Raw genomic sequence first — 24523 nt, 5'->3', positions numbered from 1 at the left:
AAAAAAAAAAAAAAAAAAAAAAAAAAAAAAAGAGCACAGTCTCCTTACTTGATTTTCCTCCGGGAAAAGAAACATGAGTTGAAAGATGCTGAGGTGTTTATGCTCCTTGTTTCCACAGCGTTTCCTGACTGAGGTGCTCTCAAAGTGGAGATGACATTTTAGCAGATATACACGTGACAGCAAGAAAATGAAAAGTTAAATATGAATAAAAGAGAAGTTGATCAGGTAATGGGGATTAGAGACGGGGCAGGAGAAAAGCGGGTTTGCAATTTCAAATAAGGAGCAGTCATGGTAGGCCTGGTAAGAAGGTTAGGTTGAGTAAAACTTTCCCTTCTGGGGTTTAAGTAGAACTGTGTTACCCCCATCCCTAAATGTTTGGTTACACCATCACATTTTAATAACTCAGTGTTCTATTTTTCTCCTCGTGTTTGCCTATCCTTTTTGTCCACATCAAATACATGTTGGACATCTACCAAGTGTCCAGCTGAGGATGTGCCAGGCTTTGGGGATAATGGACGAGACAGACAGGAACCCTGTGGTCCCAGCTGAGGGTCAGAAGCTGGCACAGGTGTTCTCAGGTGGGCTCCGTTCCATGGGATGCTGAGGTCTGTCTCCAGTCTCTGTTCACTCAGAGACTCTGACAACTGCTGGCAGTCTGTGTCCCCCATCGCCATCTGGTCCTCAGGACTTAATTTTTAATCGAATAAAACAACCCCGTGGTGACTAGGCAACCGTCACCCTGGCTTTGCTCTAGTGAGTCTGAGCATAGAAGCTGCTCTGCCTTTCAGTCCTGTCTCAGTCAGCCTCATCTAAACATAGGCCTTCAACACCTGCCCTGCGATTCGTTACCAGTCACGTTCTTACGCACAGTTCACACCTACGCAAACCAGGTGGAAAAGAATAGCCAAGTGCTCCAATGGTCCAGAAGTAAACTTCCTTTTACTTCCTGTATGCATTCTGCTTGGTGGCAGAAGCGTAATCACAATTTAGTCCCTTCTCTTGGGATTTTATATAATCATCTCTCTGTCCCCCAGGCAGGCTGGGACCCTGGGAATCTCCTGAGGCTCTTTCAGGCTTGTGGACTAAGCCATTAGTCAATAGGCACAGCTGTCTTCAGGAGCAAGACAGGTCAGGTGGGCGTGTGAGGTAGTAAGGATGGGTGAGGAGGATGTCAGGGGGGAGGGGACAGCGTGAGAAGGAGGCTGCAAACCTGAACGGGGCCAAAATCAAGATTAAACACGATCATTGCTAGTATATAAAAACACAGCTGAGATTGTAAATTGATCTTGGATCCTGGCACAGTGCTGAACCCCATTATTAGTTCAGATAGTCGTTTGTGTTTGTTTACGTGTATGTACTTCTTCGGATTTTCTATATCCAAAATTATACAAATAAAAATAGTTTTATTATTTTGCACATTCCTTAAAAAAAAAAAAATCAAGATTAAACAAACAGATACTTTCAGTCCAGGGGCTGAAACCGGGAATGCTGGCCCCTCCCGACCTCGAAGCCATTTCTGCTTTGAGTCTTGCTATGTGCTCAGAACCCTTCTCTGAGGAAGGGCCCACAAGGTCCATCAGTGCTACAATTCCTGGACAGACCTGGCCTCCCTCCCTCTCATCCCTTCCCTCAGGGCTCCGTCTGGTTGGAGACACCAGGATGCTGGGCCATCTCTCAAGCGTTTTAGGATCTGCACATTTCTCACTCCCCTTCAGACTTTCTTCCTCCTCAACCCTGGGAACCATTTGCCCTTTGTCTTGTGTGTATGAGGGAGGTAGCGTACAGCAGGGAGCCTTGTGGGCAGCCCTGCCCTGACTATAGATCTAACTCCTAAAAATGTGTACCCAAACCTGAAGGTCAAAGGCCAGTCCTCGTCTCCATAATTCTCTCTGAATTTCTGCTGATTCTTCCCTTCCCCAAGGAAATGAATGCAGAATTCCCCATCCAGATTTTACAAAGTGTGAGACAAGTATCATGTGTGATACTAAACAGCTTCAGAAGGGATTCAGACTCAAGGCATTAAGTGGCATCCAATCACATTGAGGAAAAATCATTCTTTTTTAATTCTCTATCATTCCTGATTACATCAAAGCGAAAAATATTCTCCTGGTACCCTTATGTTCAAAAACTCACCCTGATACACACCCTACCACTCTTTTTAACAGAGGTTAGGGGCACGCTCAGGCTTTCGCAGGGAATAGAATTTAGACAGAGCTTAATAGGTTCAACTTTGTTTTCATTTTGTGTATTGTATGCTTAACTTCTCCTTACAGCAACGTGAGATGTGCTTACCCTTTCAGTTTGGGTCAAAAAGTTTCCTTTTTGAAATAATTTTCCATGAAATTATTTATTAAAAAATACATTGGATGTAGAAAACAAACTTATGGTTACCAGGGGATGGGGAGGGGGAGGGATAAACTGAGAGATTGGAACTGACATATACACACTACTATATATAAAATAGACAACTAATAAGAACCTGCTGTAGAGCACAGGGAACTCTACTCAATACTCTGTAATGGCCTATGTGGGAAAAGAATCTTAAAAAAGAGTGGAAACGTGTATATGTATAACTGATTCACTTTGCTGTACACCTGAAACTAACACAACATTGTAAATCAACTATACTCCAGTAAAATTTTTTTTAATTTTAAAAATAAATAAAATAAAATATTAATGGGTGTATTTACATGCTTTGCAACACCATATTATTTCTGGGGTTATAGTGTTATATTTGTTAAACGTCAAAATGAGCTTACAAGAAAAATATGGGGAAAAAAATACATCAATAAGAGTATAGGTTGTTCACCAAGATGGTAAAAAATAATGTATGTGAGGAGGAAATGACTAATGTTTGGGCAATGCTGCCCCAACTGCCTATCTTGGGGAAGGCAAGCAATGAAAGGAACTTCAGAGACCTATACCTCCAACAGCATTTCAAAATGGTACCTCTCCACAAGAATAAAAGCAAATTTCCTTTCTTTGAGAAGGAAATATTTTAAACTATTAAGACTTTCAAAACATTCTTTTTTTGTTATTCAGAAAACTTTTACGTATCCTTGCCCAGCTCCTCCACAAATTTGCTCCGAGATTGTTCCAAACCTTCAACATTTGCTTCAAACTCACCTTACAACTCACTTTAACCCAGTCCTAACTGACTCTTCCATCATTAAGGAAAACAGAGCTGACCAGACCTGGTGTCCCCCAACTTCCCCTGCTCAAACTGACAGTACATATACCTGCCCAGCCCTTCCACCAGCCTAACACAGAGATTCTTTCTTCTTTCCTTTCCCCCTGTATTTGATTTCATGTTTGCTAGGAAGTTAATTAATTAAATATTCTCTCATTCTTTTAGCTTTTTATCCTGTCTCTGCCTCTTGGTTATTTTCCATCAGTCCATGCTTCTATTCAAATAACCATTATCCTGGTGGATGCCTTCCTGTGATGGTGCATACCCTCAGAACAATGACCTGATTTTCTCCTCTCCTGCTCAGTCTAACTTCCTAGAAGATTTATCTGTATCCACACTCTCCCCTCCCCGAAAAGGCATTTTTACAAAATTAGGGATGGTGAGAAACATTAATATAGAATCTACAGGAAGACATACATGCAGAAAGACTTCATGGGGAAAACATTGGAAAGATAATAACTATATCCCTACAAACACTCACACTGGAAAACAAGAAACATGTCAGATTGATTCAGAATTGCACATTAATAGTCTCTATACACAGAATAGAGGTTAAAATAGGAGGTTTGGTTTATCTAGAAACAGATGCAATAGCTAAAATAAATGCTCAGTATTCACAATAAAGCTCTAGAGAGTAAAGAATATAAAACAAAACAAAACAAACAAAAAGCAAACAAAACAGGGTGGGAAGAATTTGACCTTTGATAGACAGCTCTTATTCTGTGAATTGAGTATTGATTCACTGAAAATACCAGAAAATATTTTTAAAATGTTCCTGCTACTGGCTGTGTGACAGGAAAATCTTCCTAAATTATCTGAATCTTTTTTGTCTTAAATTAAAAAAAAAATCTCCTTCACGGGTTAAGTTCTCAGGGATACATAGAACATATATATCATGTACTGTCAGGAAGCTTCACTCAGAATTAATCCTTACTGTAGTTTAATGATGGAGAGTGAAAAGAAAAATCAGAAATCTCATACCTTTCAAAACTAATCTGGCAAAAAAAACCTTTGCATTTAATACAGAGTGTAGCAAACTTTTTCTGTAAAGAGCCAGATAGAAATATTTTTGGCTTTGAAGGCTATATGGCCAGTCATAATTATACTATTCTGCCATTGTAGGACAAGAGCAGCCAATGTGTATATGAATAGGCATGGCTGTGTTCCAATAAAACTTTTATTTACAAACCAGGCCAGGGGCCATATTTGGCCTGCAGGCTATAGTTTTCAAACCTCTGATTTAGTAGACTAGAAGGTACAAATGTGATTCAGACTTTTTGCAAGAGAAATTCTTACATTCTCTTTCTTTTGGTTTAATAAAACTTACCATCCTATTGGTAATTTTTTTTCAGATAGGTTACTGCCTGTATTTTGGAAATAAAGTCACATGCTCTTTCAGTCTATTTCTAGAGAGAATCATGAGTTTAAGTGACTCCTATAAAAATCAGTTGTCTTTTGTTCCAAACGTCGTCTCTACATAAACATTCAAAATGAATGAAAATTAAGGTCATACATGTTAGGAAAACAGAATTCTGGCTTTGACTGATCATCACTATTTTTCTCTAGGGAACTAAGAGCTGGAAAGAAAAGGAAAGATAGGCAAATTCCAATAATTTCATAGCTTGGAAAGGCAAAGAGTTTATATTGATCAATAGTTTCAAAATTCAATAAGAAACATCCAGTAAACCGTAAGTTAACATCCAGTGGTTAACTTAACCTTACATCATCTACCACAAAGAAACATTAAGTCTGTTATGTATTTTTTTTTTCTGCTTATTTGCCACCAAAAGGAAAAAAAAAGTAGTTTAAAACTTTTAATCTTTGAGTTTGCTACCCTATTCTCTCATTTTTTATGTGTCATCTTTCATTTAACATTTTGTTTTGTTTTGTTTTTCTTTTATTCTAAGAAAACATTGCTTACCTCTCTGACTCTGGAATTGGAGTCTTCTGCCTCTGACCTATAGCACATATATGTGATGAAACACGTCATTCTTCCAGAGTGAAAAGCAGCCTATTAGGACTAGTTAGCTTTTAATAATTCCCCTTAGGACAATTCTCATATGTTTCCTTCATACAGTTTCCTTCCACTACTCCATTTTTCCAGGAGGAAACCATCCACAATATTTTTTTCCATCTAAAATATTTAGAGACATTGTCCATATTATTCCCCACGAAGGACCTTCTAATTAGAATTTGTCACAATGGCTCCCCCTGAAATCTGTCAGGTTAAGGATTTCTTCTTTCTCAGAGTGAGAGTCTCGGGCTGACAGACAGTAGAACCACATCCATTGTGCATTTTTATTCCTCTTTGAGCCTGAACATTTAGGTCATCTATTTTTTCTTGGCTCTAGGGCTTTCCTTCTTAACCTCTCAGCAATAACTATATTCATGTTTTCTCTAGTACGTGTTACAACATCTCATTCCTTGAAATTTAAAGACCTTGAAACTTAAGTTATTACAGAAATCCACATGAGAAAAGGAGGTCAGAGAATTTCCTCGTTCAAGTGAATAAATATAAAAATATTTGATGTTTATCTAAGGAAAGGAACCCACTACGAAAGACTAGATGATCCTGAGTCTCTTCTCCTGATAATGACACCAAACTCCTCCTTCTAATAGTAATTTTTGTTTTTAAAGAACTTTAAGGTGTTTGCCCTCTTTTCAGTTATGTTTTAGGCTAGGGAAGTGGGCCAAAAAGACTTTCATTCCCACAAATACACTCTTTAATGAAAATTTCCCATAGATCTAACTGTTCTCCTTTTGGATCCTGTTTCAGGGGTATTTTTTAAGGTGTGCTTTGTTCACTTAATTTTCACAAGGTGAAAAATCAACTTGGAATATAGGTTTTATGAATGTAAGTTACATTTTTTTTCCATATTTTTTCAATTTATGACTCATATCTCTTATTTTCCTTTTATTGACTTCTGTAATCAAACTAGTAGGTAACATTTAAAATATTTGTCTAACTACACTTTTTCTAAATATTTTTCCTGTTGTTTTTTTTTCTGGGTCAAGCCAGATACAGATACTGGATATGAATAGCTTTTGTGCTAACAATAATCATTCCTTCTACCTTTTCAGCTGGGTCACTAAGAAGATTGAAAACTTGAAATCACATGCAAATTTTAGTGGTATAAAGCCTATTTAACTGACCACACATTGCTTAAGGACAAAATATAAAATACAAGACCCCTGGACATTAAACGCTTGAAAATTCTAGGGCCAAAATAAGAAGATTCAAGAAGGAGTGTATATTTTAATGTCTCTGAGGCAATGAGCAAAATTACACTTGCTGTTAAAGACACAAATAGATAGTTTGCCAATGTGGGTAAAATGCTTACTCTCAGGAGAGAAGATGAATTTCAGAAAGCATCCTCCACTTCCTTTCCCTATTACTGTGAGCTTAATATACGGGGAATATTATTCTAGATATGAGAAATCATGTACATCTTTATACAGTAGCCACAAGTGTGATCCACTTTTATTACAGGATTATTAGATCAAGATACGAGAACTTGATTGTGTTTTAAGAAATATATGAATTAATTTTAAATTGTACTCTTAGGCTAAAATCCCAGAAATGAACAAAATAATCTAATCCACAGCAAATGTAAAAAAAAAAAAAAAAAAAAAAACGGTTTTAAAGTCAAACTGGGAAAACGTAAATGACAAAAAAAATCCATCATTTTAAACGAATATCTGACATCTTCATACATTTGAAAAAATTAGCCATACACTCATCTGGAAATTATCAATAATTTATCCAATTTACCTAAAGAGTGCCTATCCCAGTGCTCATTGAAATATTAGTGGAATAAATGGGCAGAATGCTTTGTGGATTTGTGTCAGCAACCTCCTCTTCACCAAATTAACTCTTAGCTAAGAATCCCCTCCCCCAAGTTCAGTAGTCTGAACTCATTTTTTTGTGACAACCGACATCCACAAGCAAAATGAAGAGCATCTCAGAAACACAGGACCATCACCCAAACCACGTTCCGAGGCAAAAAGTAACAAACCTTTGGTGTTTGCTTCCCAGAAGGTGCCATTCCAGAGCCGAAGCTGCATTGCTTTCCTGGTGTTAATTTTCCAGATCTCCAGTCTTTCATGTCATAGCTGATCGAATATACATACATTTCTATAACTAGATTGCTTGGAACTTGCTCAAGATTGACCTGTGACCTTCATTCATGAAAAGTGGATATGCTTGATTTCTCCACACTGACACTGACATGTTCAATTAATGCTTACATTATAAAGAATGTGCAAACAACACAAATGGAAATTAAACCCTTTTCACTATCTGTCTGCGTCTGAGCATTCATAAATTGAGATAAGTGTGAAAGAGCTGTCCTCAATCAATTTCAGCTCCACTCCCTGACCTGATTAAGCTATGTGTATCAATATACATTCCCTTAATTAAATGTGGTTCAGTGAGCATTGATGGTATTAAAAAGAGAGAGAGAGAATGGGGCCTCATATTACTACCCATCATTCTGTTGGGGAAAATAATAGAGAGACCGATGAAGAAGAAAGTTGACAGAAGAAAAAGCTGTTCTGTACATTATCATAATTATCTCCTATGCTAAGTGATTTCGAAGCAAGACACTAAGAATGTCACTTGTTTTTGCTCAGCCGTCTCTCACGAGGTCTAAGGATTACAGGAAGAGGCAGAGGCACTGCATCATTCTGAGAAATTCCGTCCTGTTTTTGGTGTGCTCACAATTCATTCCCTGCTTATTTTGACACTGCTGCAAACATTTCCAAGCCTTTTCTGACACTCCATGTAAGCCATACAAGAAACTGACTTTATAAGGCTCAGCTTTCTTCCTAAAGCATTAAGAATAAATGGTCTCTCACTGGGCTGTTAAGCAAGATTCATATGCATCTCTCCTTTCTGATTGCTGTCTCATTTTCTTCTTTCCTGTCTTCTTTGTCCTCTGCAGAGCCAGCAGAATGTCTCCCATGGAAGACAGTCGTTGATGAGACTTTAGCCTGCAGGGACTCCGTGGTTTCCTGGGTGATTTTGCCGGGTGATTCTGATAGTGGTGGCCCTCCACTGACAGCTGCTTTCATCCTGTGATATGCTGAGAATGTTGCTAATTAAAGGTTCTCACAGGGATAGCTTTTTACTCATTTTACTTCGGAGCCTAAAAGATCAAGAGCTGACAGACTAGAAGACTCACAGATTGACCCAGAGGAAGCACGAGGAGACAAGCAGAATACGACTTCTCGGGCTGGGATTATAGTCATTCCACAAAAGATCTTACTGCAGCACCAGCTGACGTAGCTGCCTGTGGATTAAGTTGCCTTTGATACCATTTGCAATAAAGAGCTACCGTGTATGACAGGTAAGTCTTGAAGACTAGGGAAGACTTACAGGGGAGTGAGAATTGATTACATATTAAAGTATTGGCATCAGAAAAGGAGCCAGATTGCCTGTGAATGCAAGAAAAATGACAGATACCTGCTTCTCCTGACTCCTGGGAGTTAAGTCCTGAGGTAGAGAATTAGAGTCTAATGAAGCTTTAAGTTTACATCATGAATCTGCTGGCCTTGGTTCATCCTGAACGTTGTTCTGACCAGAAAGACACTTGGGGGGCAGAGCCAAGCACCTGGTTACTCACCATACATGTCTTTTAAGAAAATGGCCCAGTGCTCCTGGAGCTCCAGAATTAGGTATTTTCTTTCCCTTAAGGAAACTCAGAACTAAAGAAAACCCAGATTTTTGGTGAATAGACCAACTGACTTTGGTTAAACTAGTTTTAATTGACTGTGGATGATTTTTATCCCATTACTTTCCATGTTTCTGATAATGTCAGCTCAGGTGAAGAACACAGGGGATGCAAAGACCACTATCCATAGTCGTCTCTGTCATCCTTGAATCCACTTATTTCTTTCCAGTATTTTCAGTTTCAAGTTCTCTCTCTCCATCAGTGTTCCTTTCTATCAACTTTTAAATGTGTTCGAATCTCCTCATACTTAAAAAACAACAAAACCAATACATATCCAAAAGGAAGAGAGGAGGAAGAGAAGAAGAAAATAACCTCTGAGTTGACGTAATGCTGATCTTTCTCCCTTTAGCCGTCTGTAGCCCTCTCCTCCTCTGCTCCACAGCTAAGCTTCTTAAGAGATCTGCCTACAATTGTCCTCTCCACATGATTACATCCCACTCACACCGCAATTTATCTTCTATGTCCACAATTCCACCAAAAGTGTCCTCACCAAATCACCAACAACACTGTGGTTAAATCCAAAAGACACTTTCAGTCTTGATCTTGCTCATCCTCAGCAGCATCCAAAACAGTCAGTCTCTCCCTCTAAGGATCTTGACTCCCACGATGCTTCACTCCCCCAGGGTTGGTCTCACTCATCTTTGGCCACTCCTCCAACTTCCCTTGCAGGCTTCTTGCTCTGGGCTGCCTCTAGCTATCAGCGTTAATATCTGAGTGTTATCTCCCCTTTTTCACTCCCTGCATCATCTCATACATATCCATGGTTCCAATGATCAATTTTATATTAATGATTCTTAAATCTTTATTACTAGCCCAGATTGCTTTTTTGAGGTCCCAATTTATTTGTCAAAATCCTCACTGGGTATCTGAATTTGGATACCTCACCTGTGCCAGAAGTTATACACGTTAGGGAATAAACATAATTTTTCCCTAAAAATAAACTCTGCTTTCCTGTGGTTGAAATGACCATCAACTCAATTTTTGCAAACCAAAGCCCTGAGACTCAGCTTTGACTTTCCTCTGTCCTCAACTGCCTACTCCTCACCAAGTTCTCTGACTGTGCTTCTCTGAATTGGTCTACTCGTCTATATCCTCACTTTAGACTCCTTACACGGGCCAAGACCAATGCCGTTTTCCATTAGCATTACTGAAACTTCCTCCTTTTACACTCGCACTTTGCTGGATGCAGTCTTGCCCAATTTCTACCCTCAGCTGCTCCTCTAAAAGGCCTGCTCGTTTGTGTCACTCCAGGCTTCCTCTTGCCTCTCCTACCTCTCCAACCCAATCTCTGGCCACTTTCCTCTGCTTTGTACTTTCCGTACATCATGAATAATTCTTTCACATTTAGGCCTTTGGATTCTGCCTGAAAGATACTCTCCCTATATGTTGCCAAAATTATTCCTTCTCATTTTCCAGAATTGTATTTAAATTACACTTTTTTCTAAGAAAATCTTAAAATCTCTGAATCTCCACCGCAAACTAATATATTGGCCTTTGCTATATACTGCTATGATTCCTTTAATATTTCTTAGTTTTATTATAAATATTTGCTTTATTGCCTATCAAATTTCTTAAAAGAAAGCAAGATCAGTGATTATTAACAGGCAAAATCATGATTAGGGTTGAATATTAAGAGCTTCTTAAGAAAAACCTCCATTATTGTTAATTAAATTGACTCAGAGTGGTCTTTTCAGGAAAAGACTTATCCACAGGGCTTTGGAAAAACAATCAGCAGCAATTGTTTACCATCGTGGATGCCTGAGCCTGCAACACCAGCCTGGGCGAAAAAGAGCCTGGAAAGAAAATTAAAAGAAACATCTGTCAATTGAGCTGTCCACCAAGGGCTTTGAAAAGCTGTGACTATTAGAGTTAATAAAGAATGTCAGAGTATTTCAGGATAAAGATCATTTTATAAAAAATAACTGTATTTATATACATTAGTGAACAACATGAAAGTAAAATTAGCAAAACGTTCAATTCACAATATATTAAAAAATAAAATACTTGGATAAATTTCACCAAAAAGTTCATACTTGTGCTTAAAGTCTACAAACATGGTTGAATTTAAAGAAGATCTAAATAAATGAAAAGATAACTCATATTCATGAATCAGAAGACCTCATTGTTAAATGGCAATTCTCTCTCAAATTTACCTACAATTCAATATAGCTCCTACTGAATTCCCAGCTTGCTTTTTTCATAGAAGTTGACAAACTAATTCTATATGGTAGTACAATCACCTAGAATAGCTAAAACAGTCCCAAAAAAGACAAAATTGGAGGACTCACATTTCTTGATTTCAAAACTTATTGTAAAGAACCTGTGGTCATTTCTCCAGTTCATGAGTATATAATTGCAATAAATATACCAAACTGGCGGAAGTCCCATATTGACTCCTTGACCTAGGCAGCAAGGAATATTTAGAAGTGTAAGTGGGCACCCCTAGAGCCTCTAAACCTCTCAAAATAATAAATCAAAAGCAATATATTTTAGCCCATCAAAATATGTCTTATTTCAAAAAAGTTTTGCCTGAACTACCTATAGTGGATTCTAGTGTCAACAGTTGAGATTCCTAACTACTTACAAGCAACTATCTCTGAGTAGTGGAATTAAAGTAAGATTATTTTATAGTTTTAACTTCTCTTTTAAAATTAATATATGTTCATTGTGTAAGAAAGGTCGTAACATTTTAATAGTGTTTTCCTAAGTGAGCTTTGGAAAGCCCACTATAGTTGATTAGGGTCCAGTATTGCCTTCTGGGATTGATTCTCTGGGTCTTTGATTTCTCCCTTAGAACCTTCCTTTTCTAAGCAAGTAACTGGGTAGTTTTCTTACCCTGCTTCCTCCCCATAGTGATTTGGGGTCTTTTATGTATTTATAGTAAGACAGCAGGTGGAGCTGGAGCAGCTGAAAGCTGGAAAAGCCTCTCTCTCCCTCTGTCTCTCTGTTCAGGAAGTCTCAGGACTTTTCTAAATGGTTTCTCTGAACGAGCATGTTTGGATTATCATGTAGCTGAGTGGGTTCAGAGAAGTCAGACTTCCTACCATGTGATTTTAGGTCACCGCAATGAGAATTCCAACCACCAGGGTAAATGTTGCACCCCCTTTCCTCAGCAATACTACACCATCACTTCTACCATAAGCTATTAGTTTAAGTAAGTCATAAGCCCAGATTCAAAGATAAGTGACATAGACCCCTCCTCTTAATGGGAGGAGGGTCATGGTTACGTTGTTGAATAGCTTATGGGACGGGATTTGTTATTGGGTTATTTTTTGAAAGGACAATGTACCACAGAAAGTAACATCATAATATTGGTTAATTTTTTGTATATGATCTCTCAACAATTAAATTGAATTCAGTAGAGTTTTAAGTGTTATTTAAGTGGAACGTTGATGTGGCTGTCTCTCAGTGTATAATACAATTTTCAGTTCCATATCGGAGAGGGCAAACCCTCCAAACTGGGACCATTTGTAAAACGAAAAGGATGTTTACACAAATGTAACTTCAAGTCAAATTTCTTGAAGATATATGTTAGAACCCTTAAAAGCTGGGTTAAGGAAATTAAACTCCAGGATTTTCAGAGATGGAGGTATATGGAAACATGTCTTGTCAGGTCATTTGCCTAAATTATAATTTAATATCTGCTCCTGTCCCATCAAATGATAGTCAATATTATATCATATCAGTTATTGTCACCTACAATTTAGGATAGGTGACCTAAAATCACCTAATTTGGTGAATCTTTGGAGATAAAGAAAACAACCTAGAAATACTGTGGAAATATAAATAGCTATAGGAAATGTTTAAGGACCGCAAATTCTTAAAAAGAAGCTCACCAAGTAAGATTAGGGGCATAGCAGTTCTCCCGCGATAGCTAAGATTATAGGTAGTAGAGAGCATAAGTGACATGTGATTATATTAATATTATTATTTTACCGCCAACTCAAATTCCTTTTACTTTGCTAATGAAATAATTGCTAGATGATGAACTAGTACATATTCTAACTTATTGTTGTTTTTCGGGGGGGAGGGGGGGCTCGGTCAGAAGTAATTGCCAATGTAATGGGAAGTATCCAGTAATTGATTTCGAAAATTTCTCCTTTGCAGAATGCTCACTGTCTCCAAAAGTAGAGAGTAAGGCTTTTATTGATTAAACAGTTCAGGTTTGACCTTTCTGGCTGGGATTTTAAGATTGGTGCTCACAAGATCTTGCAGCAGCCCAAGGATATACATAGTTTGTTCATTCTGGAACCGCCTTATAATATGCCGAGGGAATTACCAGCCTATAATGAAATGTAAATTAATTCCACATTCTTTGAGGTTCAAATAAAGTTCAGTGAGAAAGACTTCTCAGTACTTGTTATACTGCAATAAGCCTCACTCCATCATATAGATTCATAAATTTTCTACAATTTTTCATTATTTAAAATAAATAACACTCCCACTCTCTCCCAAGTGATTATGGGCTTAAGACACGTTCCCCAAATAAACTAAGATGACAAACAAAATCAATAATCCAATAAGGCTGGAGGAGTGCCAGTGCACTCCAGTTTCTTTTCGTGCCTGTTTCCCGTTTGGTTTCTATAATCATTCAAGGTGTTTCCTTTAAGTTATGAAGCTCCACCAGCTGATAGGCTTGCTAATCCATTACCAGTCACCCTCTCTGTATGCTTGGTTCACTCTGAGAGTAGATCAGAGCAACCCAGCTGACATTCAAGGATGTAGGTAGCCCTTGTCTTAACCATTCTCATGCACAGCACTGATGCTGGTGGGAAATGTGGTAGAGAAAACATTTTAAATACAAACCTGTCAGGTATAAAACAGATGGAAGGTAAAGAAACGTATGCAGTCTCTCGGTGTTAAAATTATCCTTCCTCCTCCAAACCAAGTGATTTTAACATTCTTATTATTCTTATTTCTTCCATCTCCTTGTCTATCTCTTTTGGGGAAAACCCACACACGTGTGTCTTCAGAAAATCCACCCAGAGTTCTAAAGATACACTTTTCTCTATTTAATTTTGATGAAATCAACCTCTTTTGTAATATTCAGTTATTTTAGACCTATGGCTTCATTCCTCTGAGGAACAGAGAATGAAAGGAACTCAATTTGTACAGGATATTAAAACTACACGTCTATGAATCTAATGCTTTAAGTATTGTGTGTGAACAGTGTGATTTTAAGAATATATAGCTGCTGGACCATACCTGCCTCCATAAACATCATACTCAGACCTTAATTTACAAAGCTAAAGGGAATTCAGAAGAATTTAATGGAGCTCAAATAAAAGAAGTGCTACACATTTTAAAAGATTACAAAATCAGCATCTTTTTAGAAAAAATCTGAGTTTCGTGAATGGGTACTTATGAGGGATCCAGATGCACCAAAATGGCAATCTGTTATTACTTGAGCACATTTCCCTGATGTCTTTCTGGGCAGAAAGTAACTCTTTAGACTTTCATTTGAATCACCATGAGATGCATATTTGAGACTGCTTATTTTTGTTTCATTTGTGATTTAGTTTTGCTTTTGAAATGTAAGCAAACAGTCATTGAACAAAATGAGTGATTTGGTGTCCAGCTATCTAACATGTACCCATAGTCAAACTTAGATGCCTTTTGTTGTTTGTACTTTAATAGCACTTCAAACACTGTTCCAGGAAAACAGAGCCAATAGGAGATAGATAGATAGATAGATAGATAGATAGATAGATAGATAGATAGAAAGAAAGAAAGATAGATAGATAAATAGATGGATGGATGAAGGATAGACAGAAATTTATGATGAGGGATTGGCTCATGCAATATGTAGGCTGAGAAGTCCCATGGTTTCTTGACTGCGAGCTGGAGGCCCAGGAAAGCCAGTGGTGTGGTTTTTGTCCAAGCCCGAAGAACTGAGACCAAGGAGGCTGACGATGTATGTCCCAGTCTGAGTCCAAAGGTCTGAGGACCAGGAACACCAGTGTCCCAGGGCAGGAGAAGACTGATGTCTCAGCTGAAGCAGAGAGAACAAATTGGTCCTTCCTCTATCTTTTTTTTTGCTCAAGCCCTCAGTGGATTGGATGTTGCCAACCCACTTGGTGAGGGCGATCTTTACTGAGTCTATAGATTTAAATGCTGATCTCTTCCCAGATCACTGTCACAGACACAACTAGAGAAGATATTTTACCAGCTATCCGGGCATCCCTTCACCCAGTGAAGATGACCCATGAAAGTGACCATCCCAGTACCTGTTCTTTCTCTATTTATTCCACTGTTTTTAACACAGGAACAGGCAAAAGACACTAGACACTAAAATGCACCTGGACAGGACCTATGTATTCAACTATTCACTCATCCCACAGTGCTTAGCACGATAATAGCACATTCCAAACCATAACGTTTACCTGAGTGAGTCCAACCATCGTTCAGCCATTGACATGAATGTGTTGACACAAAGTATTTTCCTCAAAGCAATCCGTTTTTTTTTTCTTGCATTCTTTAAAAAATTAAAGTGTTTTGCTTACATATCTATCAAGGTGGTTTTCTGTTCTCCAAATCTCTCTTCCTGTCCAACCATCACATGCTATAATGATTAGCACAATGACAGTTATTTTTCTGCTCAAAGACATACAATGACCCACTACTGCCTGTAATAATATTATAGAAATACTCAGCCTGGCTCTGAGTTGTTCTGCTATGCGCATCTCTAAACTTTTTCTTTTCACTTATTATCCATCACTTTTTTTTTTTGGCCACTCCGTGCAGCATGCGGGATCTTAGTTCTCCAACCAGAAAGTGAACCCATGCCCCAGCATTGGGAACATGGAGTCTTAAGCACTGGACTGCCAGGGAAATCCTTATTATCCATTACTTTAAACTTATTACCTGTATTATTATTATCATCCTGCACTTACTGAGTACCAATATATCCTTTGAGAAAATTACCAACCTGATTAGTGAACATATGAGCTCACAGTCAATAGGGGATAGAGATATGTGAATAGATACTTCTAATACGATGAAATGGGCACTAACATAGAGGAAAAAGTCACAGGAGAGCATTAAGAATGAGAAAACCTAGATGAGTAGAGGGTAAGTTCCCGGAGGACACATATTAGATGAGCTGCTGACAATGAGTAGGAGTTTATCAAACAGATAAGGAGCAAAAGGGTATTTAAGAAGGAAAGAAATAGTGAGCAAAATTTGGAAGCATTAAGCCATATGCCTAGTTCAGGGAATGATCCATAGCATGACTATAGATTAGTGTGTGTCCGGGAAAGGAGTGGTCAGAAATAAGCCTGTGGAAGAACCTTACAACTAGACAGGAATCTCATGTTGGGAACCATCAAAGGTCCTCAAATTGAGGAATTTCATGGTCGGATTTGTATTTTATAAAATAAAGCAGTAAGTAGAATAGAAGATTGGCCAGAAAAAGTACTAACTAAAAGTAGAGATTCTAATTAAAAGGGATTGAAATCACTTTTTTTTTTTTTGCCTCTGTGAGAGAGGGAATAACTGGAGTGGCTGGTTTACTAGAGAAGAGGAAAGTATCCTGAGATAATTCTGAAATATTCTTATGGGACTCGATGGCTACTCAAATATGACACCTGAGAAAGAATATGGAACAACTGATGACGACTGTCACCTTCTAGACTGGGAAACAAAGTCAAAGACCATGAAATTATATAAGATAAACTCAGCAAAAAAGAATTGGCTTTGGGTTTGAAGGAAAAAAAGTAATTAATTTTGTTTGGTACATTTTGTGTTTGAAATGTTTTTGCTGCTGTTAGATAATTTGTCTAGCAATAAGTTAAAATTATGGCTTTAACGCTTTCTCAACTAAAGATCAAGATTTGAGAAGCACTACAATGATGGTAGTTGAAGCTGAGGGAGGGCATACTATTTCAGAAAAAGAGATGGATAATTAGAAAAAGAAAAGAGCCATAACTGCCAAAATTTGGAAGCAACCAAGATGTCCTTCAGTAGGTGAATGAATAAAAAAAACTGTGGTACATTTACACAAGGGACTATTATTCAGCGATAAAGAGAAATAAGTTGTCAAGCCATGAAAAGATGTGGAGGAAGAGCGAAGGCGTATTACTAAGTGAAAGAAACCAATCTGTAAAGGCTCTATGACTTTACAGCACATATGACTTTACAGCACATATGACTCCAGCACATATGAAATTCTGGAAAAGGCAAAACTATAAAGACAGTGAAAAGAACACGGGTTGCCAGGGGTTGGAGAGGGGCAGTTAGGGCAATGAAACTATTCTGTATGAAATTATAAGAATGGTATATGTCATTATCTATTTGTCCAAACCCATAACAGGTACAACGCCAAGAGTGAAACCTAATATAAACTATGGAATTTAGGTGATAATGATGTATAGGTTCATCATTCATAACAAATGTCCCACTTTGGTGGGGAATGTTGATAATGGGGGAGGTTATACACTTGTGGGGTGAGGATTATAAAGGGCATCTCTGTACCTTCCCCTCAATTTTCCTGTGAATCCAAAACTGCTCAAAATAAACGGTGTCTTTAAAAAGGGAAAGGTAAAAAGAGAGAGCCTATGGAAGACCAACATTTAGGGCAAAGTGTAGCCCACTATGGGTAAAAACCCAGAGAAGAGAGAATTCTAAAAATACTGAGTTTTCAATGCCACTGAAGAATTCAAAGTCATTAAATAAGAGAGTGAATGAAACATATCTAATGGATTTACCAAGAATGTCACTGATGCTGTTTGCCAGAATTCCATATATTATCAGTAGAGTTACCAGGATATAGGTTTGATTTTAGTAATTTAGAAGAAAAGGAGAAGTGAAAAAATTGAGACTGCAAAGATAGATTCATCTTTCACAAAATTAGCAATGAACTTAGCAACAGATACATGACCTTAAGTGTGCCAGGACACACAGTTGACCAAAGGAGGGGCTGAAGACCGAAAGATACCATTTACCATTCACAATACTAGAATACAATATGAATGATACCTCTGGGAGTGGTGTAATGTAGTGGCTAGTGCAACAGGGTACATCGTAATAAAATATACTGAGATAAAAATTGGGGAAGGAAAAGATTTGCACAGGTTTAATAATTCTACTTTGAACATATTAAATCCAAAGAAGCTATAAGATGGAAATGAAATTCAGTTGTTTCTCCTGATCTGACTCCGGACATCAATTCAGATTGATTTTATTTAAAGTTAATGGAATTAGGTAAGATCGCTCAGTGAAAAGATGCAGAAGGAAAAAGAAGTGGTCCCATGACTGCATGCAAAAGAACTGCAAACTTTAGAGATAAAATAGAGAAGAAGAATCCAGAAAAGAAAGATAAGAAGGAATAACCAGGAAGGTACAAGGGCAATGAGGAGAATATAGGGCCATAAAGGCCCAAAGCTGAAAGGATGTCAGCAAGTCAATGGTTAACTAATTCTAAAGACATTGATATGTTGAGTAGATGAGGAGAGAAAGTATTCATTGCCCTTGGCTATTCCAGGAAACTTTTCCCAGGAAGATAAAAGTTGCAAATAACTTCACTGGTTATCCCATAAATTTCTGGACAGATCCATCAACCTTCAAGAAAACATAGAATGAATCATACCCCAAGATTCTTTGAACTCTTTACCCCCAAACCTTGTCTTGCTCTGTTCACCGATCCTATTATATCATGATGCTTATTTGATCCTAACAAAGCTTCTACATTGAAAGATTACCACACAGCAAAGTGTCCGTGAATGCCCCAACTCTGGTCACCCCCCCCTCCCAGGGATGTTAGTAAGCTCGAAGACAGTGTTCTTCCTTACCGGGGTTAGAAAAAGAGTCAGCTTTGTTTGAGTAGTAGGTTGCTTTGGTGATATTTTGGGGGACCCAGCAATTGACAATGGTAAACACAACAGGAAGAAAAAAAAAAACTGTGCGGATGCCTGGTAGAATAATGGGAGGTGAAAAGTAGAATCACTATGTATATACAACCATTTTGAATCACTTAGCTATAAGAAGGTAGGTAGCTGGACAAAGACATAAGGTCAAAAAATGGGTTGTTTTATTTGATATTTTGGGCATGGGAAAACTAGAGCATATATGTTTACTGAAAGGAATAATCTCGAGGAGAGGTAGAAATTGAAGATGCATAGAACAGAGGGCATTAAATAGGTACAGGGATGGAATCTGGGGCACACGAGTGAAGATAAGTTCTGATGAGAGAAAGGCACTTCCTTCGCTACCCCGAGAGAGTACCGATGCAGATGAATGATAGATTTGTTGGCTTAAAGGTAAAGAAATCTTTTGTTACTGTTTCTTCAACTGAGTTTAAGTCAAGGAATTCATGAGGAGAGTGTGGGGGAAGTATGGAAAAGCCAAGAAGTATAAAAAAATCACTTCTAAAATATAAATGCAAGTCGGGTACTGTGGAGAATGTATATGAGGTCTGCAGGCAAGGTTGTGAAATAAATAAAGGCTAATAAAGCTGATGAGTGGTTTTGCAAAATGAACGGAGAACATTCTCATTGTTGACAGGAATAGAAAGTCTTCTGAGAGAAGTGGAATGTTTGGGCCACGATGTCAGGGAGAGCCTGACCAGAGGGACATCTACAGATTCCTAGGACAGCTGTGGCAGCACAATGTCCCCAATTAATTTTTTAACAGATTTCACTGAAAAATTCCGAGTAGGGAATAGAGATTTCCCACATACCCTCCACCTCACAAATGCACAGCCTCCCCACTTATCAACATCCCCCATCAGAGGGTGCGTTTGTCAGGGCTGGTGAAACCTATACTGACATGTCATTAACACCCAAAGTCCGTAGTTTACATTAGCGTTCACTATAGGTGTTGTACATTCTGTGTGTTTGGACAAATGCATAATGGCCTGTATCCACCATTATAATTATCATACAGAATAATTCCATTGCCTTAAAATTCTTCTGTGCTTTGTCTCTTTATTCCTCCCTCCTTCATCGTCCCTGGCAACAACTGATCGTTTCGATGTCTCCTTTTCCAGAATGTCATATAGTTGGAATTCTATACCATACAGCCCTTTCCAACTGGCTTCTTTCACTTACCCCTGATCAGTGTTGAAGTAGCTGAAACAGACCAATTTATGTCCATCTTGAAAGCTTAAAATCAGTGAATAACAATACATCTTTTTTTGTTTTTTGAGAACTCAGAAAAATTTCAAGTATGTGTTTATGTTGATTATGATACCAGCATTCCTCTTTCTGTCTATACAGTGATCTAGATCTTCCATTGATTGTGGGGAGTTCATCTTTGGGACCTACCAGGGGAATACTGCATAGCAAATATTTCGAAATATTCTTTTACACTTTCCATTGGCTGCATAAATTATACCCTCCATTGTAAAGTTCACTTTATTCAAATTTGCCAAAGCTGATGCAGTGTTTATGTTCAGGAGAAAAATAAATTAAAAAAACCAGTAACCTGCTTTCTAAGCTCTTTTTCCAAATATTCTACAGTTTAAGTATAGAACCTCGATATTAAAAAGCAGTGGTGATGTTTCATTTTGTGCAGCAGAAACATAGACTTGAGGCAATGATTTGAAGAACATGGTAAATTTAGACTTTTTAGTTGTCCTTTCTGACATCCTTTTCCTATAATTTACTACCAAGTAGATGACTCACTTCCTTCTGCATGGTTCCATGTCCCTTTAGAAATTTCTATAAAGAGTTCAATGCTTTTTAATTGTGTTATACGAACCACCTTATGTCAGTGAAGCCTGTTTTGGTGGGCATTTCAGCTGTGAGGATATGGTCATCTGAATTCTACACTTGAAATATTTAATTTGGTGTGAACCAATTAAGCGTGACTGTTAAATATTTTATATCTTCTCTTTCTTTCTAGTTATTTTAAATACTGTACTCTAAAAGCACAATTTTGGGTATCTCTTGTTTGTAGTTACCCAAGAGGTCCTATCTTAAATCTCCCTGACATATCTTGTATATGAAAAAAGTTTGGCATTGCACACATATGTATGTCATCACTCCACCAAACTGACACAGTCGAGAAATCCAGCTGAGAGGCAGATTTGAAGAAAATTAACACATGCCCATAGAATGTCAATTAGCAGGGGAATAATAATTAGAATGATATAATTTTTAAATTACAGTGCATAAGAAAATAAAAGGAAATACAAATTTTAGTTATTGAGGGTCATAAATATTAATTATAGCAAACTCTATACTTCGCCGTGGAATGAATATTTCCAACTTTATTAATGCCCTGCCTGAGGTTCTTGTGTTTGTTTTACACTCTTATGCATAAGATTTAGTTCAGTAAGATGTTCACATTCCATAAATAAAGCCTATGTGCATAACATTTCAAGTATAACATTATACGGGGCGTTCATTCAGTTCTAGTGTGGTACAATTAAGACTCGTGGATAGAGTAATTTTCATCACAATCACAATGAGCCATTCCATTAACTTATGAAAACAGAGTTCTGCTAAACATTCTGATTATTAACATGGAACAGAAGGTCCAGGATGATTGGATTCATCCTCTCAATGTTCTCACTTTGATTCTTCCCTATATTCTTTGTGTGGCAGCTGTGGAACTTTGGCCAAAGTTTACCAGGTGTTCCTGTACAGCATATGCTGTTTTTAGTCACAGTGTTGGTTGAGGGAGATAGGTGAACTCATCTTCACAGCCTTTATGAGAATTCATAAAGTCTCAGTCAGATTTTATGTAAGATTTTTTTCAGATCTACCAGGGAAAACCAAAATGACCTTGTCCTCTGATACGATGCAACGAAAGGGTAAATCTGAAAGGCAAGAGTTTGTAGAAATGTCAACACTGAGAAACATCTTAAATGTTGGTATCTCACCCAAGGTCTGAGGATGGTTTTCCCTGAAATTTCCTGTTGCAGGTGACCACATTTTTTGCTAAAATCTTTTTGTGTGTGTGTGTGTGTGTGTAGACTTAAATTTCAGTCTCAATTATATATTACAAAAGGAGAGTTCATTGGCTTATAAAAATATGACCACATATTTTAAACTCTTACGGGTACTAAATACCGTGGAACTCAAAAGATGCGGTCACTAATATCATGAGGTTTAAAACCTGGGTTTAAAAAAAGATGTACATATGATGAAAATTAATAAAAAATATTAGATGGGGCAGTATTATATAAAAGAAACATACCATATTTGAAAGGAATCAGAGGCAGAGGAGACCCTCTTGACTGGAGTATTCAAAAAAAGGTTTCAGGAAGCAGGTGGCATTGGAGCCCGGCCGTGGGTATGGGATTAAATTTTGCGTCAATAGGGAAGAGACCCAGAGAGGTCATTCTGCTGGTGGAAAGCATGCAAAGCAGAGGTGAAAAAACAAAGCAAAACAGCGCATGCTCTGTGAATAGGAAAGCGGGCCCGAGCAGATCTGAGAGTTCTTTGTGGCACTCATAGGACATCAGTTCGAAAATGAGAATAGGACAGACCTGACCTTCTAGTCTAGAAAGATTTGACTCTACCCTGTGGACAGAGATATCCTGAAGGTTTCTGAGACACAGGAGTCACTTGATGAAATTCAAGTTTGAGAGATAATGCCAGTGTGGGTAGAGAGGAAAATATGGAAACAACTGGATTATTAGGAGACGTTAAAAATCTGGTAGTAGCAGTGAAAAAAATGGAGAATTTGAAAAAAAAAAAAAAAAGACAGAAAGAATTACTGCAATGTTGGAGTGATCTTCTGGGAGAGCGGTGCTGGGTATAATTCTAATATCTGAAAGTTGTGCCTTTGGGAGGCTGGGAGAAAGGTGGTACCGATGCCAGTAAATGTGAAATCAGGAAGGAGTGACTGGAAGAAGAGCACATCATTTGGTTTTAGATTCATTCTTGAGGTGAGAGCAAGGCACTTAAGCGGAAAGGGCCATTAGGCATGTGTAAGGTTTGAGTGGAGTGGATTCAACTCTCACACATTTGAAGGATTTCTTCTCAGGTCACGTCACAGTACAAATAATGATTCAACTCCCTGGTCCCTGCTGATTAGTCAGTGGGTCAAATCAGTCACTGCAGACATTCCTAATCAGTTACCTTTAGGTCTCATATCTAAAAGCCCCAGACTTCCTCTTCCTTTCCTTGAAGTAGAATTTAGAAGCATAAAGAGCAGGGGAGACTTCAGTTCCAGAGATCATTTAGAATAAACACGGTGCATAAAATCTCCCCACATCTCTTCCGTTCACCCAGTGGAAAGAAACTATCACACTTTGCACCTCACTGCTATTCCAGCTCTTGCTATTTCAGCTCAATTTATGAGGAGAAAGATGAATTTACATGAGACCTGTCAGGAAAAAAGAAAATCAAACTTGCAGCTAAGTGCTAGTCCAGTCCATAAGGAAGGCCCCTTTTTTACCCTACTTCCATCACATTAGGAAACAACTACTTTTTTGACCTGTTCATTGTCTGATGAGAAAATGCCTCAAGGTTTCTATTTTTTTCCCTCTCAGTGTCCTCATCCAATTTTGAATATTTTGTTTTCCATCAACAACTTAATGGGAAGAATGTTCTACCCCTGTCTCTGTGATACTTCCTTTACAGATAAGACACTCCCACACCACCCCCCACGAGCACTGCCCCAGAAGCAGGGTGACAAGCAGGGCTCTAGCTTCACATCCGCCACTCACAGATGTAGGATCCTCAACAAAAGACTTAGTGAAATCTCGATTTATTCGTTTCTGCAAAATGTGGGCTTTAATTTTTCAGGAAATCACAGGATTTCTATCACTACTTTTTTTTTTTTTTCCAGATTCTCTCTTCTTGGTAAGACCAAACTATTCACTTTCTTGGGATCTGCAGCATTGCAGAGAAAACTACACATTTATGCATATTAATGGGGCTGTAATTTATGATTTACATCTGAAATGGGAACTCAACTCTGCTTGGCAAACTTTCAGTATACTTCAATTATTTTGTCCTCCCACAGGCTGCAAGGACTCCTCAAGCCTCAAAGTTTACACTCAACACAGCCCAACATGCTCAGCAGAGAAATAGGAATAGCAGCCACCAGAGGATAGCAGCCAACAGAGGATAACAGCCACCAGAGGATAACACCCATGTTTCCACCCACAAACAGACACTCCCCCTACGCATACAAGGAGAAGATCCTCTCTGCTTCTTGTTAAATGGAGCATCACTCCTCCTGGAAAGATCAAACCCTTCACGTACGCCCCGTCCCCCATCCTCCCCAACCTCTCCTCACCTTTAAATGGCTCCCATATTTATGACACCATCAGTTTCTACATCTCTGGAGGACGCTTATTGTCATTATGCAAAATGTTATGGTTATGCCTCATCTTAAATAAAATTCTTCCTCTGGTCAAATCCACGTACAGCCACCACCGATTTTTCTGCTTGCTTTCACAGCCAAATATCCACACACAAATACACATATACCACGCGCCACACACATGCATACACACATACAAACACAGGCACGCACACAAGCACACTTCTGCCAAGATCACCACATCGTCCCTGGGACCAGGTCTAGAGGGTACTTTGACTGGCTTCACTTTGTTCTCTCGGCAGGGCTGAGCTGAGCCCTCTTCTGCCCTGACACCCGATCTTTCCCCGGTGCTTATAAGAAATCACACTCATCTATTTGCCTC

Source organism: Physeter macrocephalus, chromosome 10 (genome assembly GCF_002837175.3).
Source record: "Physeter macrocephalus isolate SW-GA chromosome 10, ASM283717v5, whole genome shotgun sequence".
Classification (NCBI taxonomy): Eukaryota; Metazoa; Chordata; class Mammalia; order Artiodactyla; family Physeteridae; genus Physeter; species Physeter macrocephalus.
The sequence above is the reverse complement of the archived record's forward strand: the minus strand, read 5'-3'. Positions refer to the sequence as shown.